A 5000-nucleotide genomic window follows, 5' to 3' on the forward strand; every position below is an offset into this window, starting at 1 on the left:
AGACCCATTTTTAGTGGAAGTCTGGGGAAAAATGCTCCAGTACAATACAATACAACTGAACACTGACAGTGACATCTAACAGAGATACTCTATTCCTAAGCATGGGAAGTGGCCGTTTTATACAATATATATATATATATATATATATATATATATATACATATATATATATATATATATATATATATATATATATATATATATATATATATATATATATATATATATATATATATATATATATATATGTTATAGGTTCATAGGTTCATACTAGGCTATCTGCCCTAGGGCATTTATAAGCCTAGCCAGAATGTGTTTGGCTTTTGCCACCCATTTTAAATTAATTTTTGCTATGCCCTTTTTCAAGGTTAGTATACTTTGCCTCTGTCTAACAGTGACACAGAAGTGATACCTGGGGTAAACCTATGATCTCCCATCCACTCATCAAGATTCCTCTTGAAGAGTCAATGAGGGACTCTGCCTAACCTGGACTGGGATTTTATTCCAGAGTGAAGGGAGCCTTTGGGTTATGAATCTGTCCCTCCAGCATGTCCTATTTATTTCAGTACTGAGGTTCAAGTCTCTCGAGCGCATAGCTCGATGGGATTTGGATTTTCTGAGGTGCAGCATGTCCATTAATTCCGGGTTGGACATGGCTTTATACATCAGGCACAGATCGCCTCTGAGCAGGCGGTATGCCACTGAGTAGAGCTGGAGTTTCTTTAACCGGGCAGTATATGGCATCTGTTTGAGCCCTTTGATCCTCTTGGTGAGGTACTTTTGGGGTCTTTCCAGTTGCTGCAGGTGTCTGGTAAGGTACATCCCAAAAGGGGCATTGTACTCAATTATGGGCCTGATGAGGGATGAGTAAAGAGGCACGATGACCTCCCTGATCTAGATGTGAATCCCTTCATGATTAGGTGGGCTATATAAAATGTTTTTCTAACCACTTTGGCCACGTGGTTGTCAAATGAGAGACTGCTATCAACTTGGGTCCCCAGGTCCCTAATTACTTCTTCTGTACTTAATGGATTACCACCTATGTGGTAATTTGTGGGCACTTTGTTTTTGCCAAAGGGGATAACTATACACTTTTTGGCGTTTAGCTTGAGGCCATGGCTCTGGCACCAGTTGTCTGTTTCTATGAGGCCATTTTGGAGGATGCTTGTGTCGGCTGGAGAGTCGATTATGGCGCCCAGTTTGCAGTCATCTGCGAACTTGGCCAGCCACAGTCCTTCCATGTTGGCCTGTACCTCCGAGAAATATATACCGAACAAAAGAGGTCCCAGGACTTAGCCTTGTGGGACGCCACTTGTAACTGGTTTGGAGTCTGACATGCCTCCAGCAATTCTAACCATGTGGGTTCTGTCCTTGAGCCAGTTTGCAACCCATCTAATGACATAGGGGTTTATATTTAAGCTTGTGAGCTTATCTATAATGCCTGAGTGGGGTATTGTATCGAAGGCTTTTGCGAGGTCCAGGTAGGCTGTGTGGACCACCTTCCCCTCGTCAATGGCCTTGGTGACTGTTTCAACGAAATCAACCAGGTTTAAGAGTCAGGATCTGCCCTTTACAAAGCTGAACTGGGTAGGATCCAGTGTCTGTAGGTCCCGAATATCTTTATTTATGAGGTCCATGATGATCCTTTCCATAGCTTTGCAGACCAAGCTAGTCAGGCTTATGGGGCGATAGTTTCCAGGATCCATTGAGGCACCACCTTTGTGGAGAGGGACCACTGTTGCTGTACGCCACTCTTTGGGTACATATCCTGTAGTAAGGCTGAGATTGAACAGTAATTTATGTTTGGGTTTAGCTCTTCTTGGAGTTCATGTAGGACGCAGCCCGGGACACTGTCTGGTCCCATTGATGCTGTGTTTTTTGCTTTGGAGAGGGCGGCTCTTACCTGAGCGTCTGAGATGTCAGGGGGGCAGCACTCTGCTGGGATAGATATTTGCCCTTTTGGTGGGGAGGGGGGGAGTTTGTGCTGAACCTGTCAGCTAGGATGTTGGCAATGTCTGTGGGTTTGGTGTATTTTTTGTCATTTTGGACTAATTCTGAGCATATCTGGGAATTCCCACCCAGGTTCCTAACATAACTAAAGAAAGCCTTGTGATTATCCTTAGTGTCCTGTGCAATTTCTATAAACAAACAGTTATAGCCTTATAATGCCTTATAATGGCAGTTGTTCCTTACATTATTGAAGTATTTAGTAATATTACAGTTTGTGATTTTATGCAGTTTCTCTGCTTTAGAAGATAAAAAGATCGTCAAGGAGAGACATTGTAGGAGAGAAGAATGGTTTAATAAAGTAGAGTGGATTTCCAGTGCATGCATTGGGTAGGTGTGTTTTTAGTTGAAACTTGAAAGACTTTAGTGATGGTTTTTGCCTATTAAGTGGAAAGATTTCCAGGTTTTGGACACTATATGAAAATACAGGAAGATGCCAGTTGAGCTGTGAGGTTTGGGTATATGTAGCAGGGCTTTCTCAGAAGAGTGCAGAGCCTAGCTGGGTGGTAAGATTGTATTAGGTTTGTAAGTGTGGATCCCTGTTGATCTCCAGTCAGTATGGGGAGAACAGTGACATGTCAATCAGTCATTTCTCTGCCTGCTGGTGATTAGTAAGGTAGCTGTAAAACCAGGAGAGGGAGGGGTTGTCAAGGCTTATGTTAGAGAGTTTTTGTTAGAGAATAGTGTGGGAGATAGTGTTGAAAGCTTTAGAGGGAGCAAGAAAGTGTACTGATACTAGGTTGCCTTTGTGATGATTGTTTTAATAAAACTAAGGAGAACAGTGAAGGTGCTATGGTGGGGCAGGAAACCATGCTGAGAGGGAGACAGGAGTGTGTTTTGGGTGATACAGTAATGTAATTGGGACTGAAAGTATTTTTCAAGTATCTTGGATAGAAGAGAGATAATGGCAATGGGCCTATAATTAGTGAGCTCAGCTGATTGGCCACCTTTATGGATGGGGGGGATGCAGCATGTTTTTCCCTAGTAGCAGTACATAGGATTCATTTACAGAGCAGTTAATCAATATACAGACAAGGCAGGGTGTGGCCTCTGCCGCAGGTTTTAGAGAGGCAATATATGAATACACTTAACATTATCAAAATGGTATAATATCATCTGGCAAGTTGCCAGGTGCTAGGCAAGTGGGTTTTAGTTTGAGTAGTTTTTTTAATGATGGGGTGCTTGGAGGGGATGCAGATTGTGGGGATTTTAGTGGTTGGAATTTGCTGTGGGTATTATTTTTGGTTGTTGCTACTGGGTAAAGATGAAATTGAATTAATAAAGCTGGAGTCAAGTGCATTGATGACATTTGTGGGGGGGGGGTGAGTTGATTGTTAGTGAGGGTCAGTGGCTAGGGTTTAGGAGCTGATTAATGGAAGACCAGAATAATTTGTGGTTATCATGATTATTACTTTGATAATTTTTAATATATATTTTTAATTTTTGATGGTTAGCTTGAGTTTTATCTCAAAGTTTCATAAAATATTTGGTAGGTCAGCAAAGGGGCAGAATTGGACTTAACCCTTTTTTTTCCTGAATGGGGATACTTAAGTTAGTATCCTTAGGAATATGTTATTAAAGTGGGCTACAGCATCATCAAGAGGCACATATCTTAATGTTGCCCAGTTGCACTGATTGAATAATATGAGAGGTTATGTGCTACATTGTGATGATATTGTTTTGAGATGTTTGTTTATTTTCTTAAAAGAACTGTTGGGAAATGATCACTTAAAGAGTCTTTAAGGCTCATTTTGACATATTTTAATGCTTTATTTTTTTTGGGGGGGGGGGTTTATCTATTTATGTTTAATAATTTATTCTTTTTTGTGAAGGATCCATTTTTTCTGTTATGAAGAGAATAATCTTAGATTTAGACATCAATTATAGTTATCATTTTGTTTGAGTTTCTGTGAAGATTTATCTTTATATTAACTGAATTTATTTTGGATGTTTGTTTTAAAATTCTTTTAAACCATTTCTGACTCTGAGAGATCCCTACTACAGTGTTATAACATGCTGTGTTGCATCACTGTGGTGGGCTGTCTCTGTTGCCTACAGCAAACTCTAATGAGGCATTATGGGGCAGTGGTCTATGCTAATTTGCCATGTGCTTTTCCTAGGAAATATATGCAGTAAGTCATTTACTCGGCTCCCCACATTAATGAACATGGACAACAGCTTATATTCACCCAATTATGTTAGAAGTAATTGCTGGGGAGTTAAGCGGGCAGGTAGTGAGGGATGTGTGCATGCATGTATGCATGTGGCAACATGTATAAGTGTATTTAGGAGTATTTGAGTGGTGTTAGGTAAGTCTGTTTCTGTGTGTGTGTGTGTGTGTGTGTGTGTGTGTGTGTGTGTGTGTGTGTGTGTGTGTGTGTGTGTGTGTGCATTTGTGTGAAGTGTGTGTTTGCATGGGAAGTCACGGGGGGTTAATTAGGGAATAGGTGGGATAGCTGTCTGTGTATGGTTAAATGGGTGAGTGTGATTGGGTGTGGGTGGTGTGTGTTTGTGTGCGTGTGTGTGTGTGTGTGTGTGTGTGTGTGTGTGTGTGTGTGTGTGTGTGTGTATGCATGAATGTGTGACTATGTGTTTGTATGTGTGTTGGGGGGACTTTTATACTTCTACACTTCCCTAGACTAATAAGCAAATTCTATAATGTTGGGGGACACTACATACCAGGGAGACCCTCTTTTATTGTTACTTAAAGGCACTTAAAATATAATAGAACAACAATTTGCAGCATGAAAGCAGTAAGGTTGGAAAAACACTAGATTCCACAGATGATTACTGATATTGTGCCTTAAAGACACCTAAAATACATTACAACAACCAGAATAGAAACTGAGTGACAACAAACACAGCTATGTAAAATAAACCAAAGAGACTTTTATTATGCCTTAGTAAGCTCGTTCGCGTTCACCTCAATGCTTCATTAGACCTTTTGTCTTAACTATACAGGTAACTATGTAGATGTATGTGTACAATATGTA

Source organism: Protopterus annectens, chromosome 1.part0, assembly GCF_019279795.1.
Source record: "Protopterus annectens isolate FY-2018-M chromosome 1.part0, PAN1.0, whole genome shotgun sequence".
NCBI lineage: Eukaryota > Metazoa > Chordata > Ceratodontiformes > Protopteridae > Protopterus > Protopterus annectens.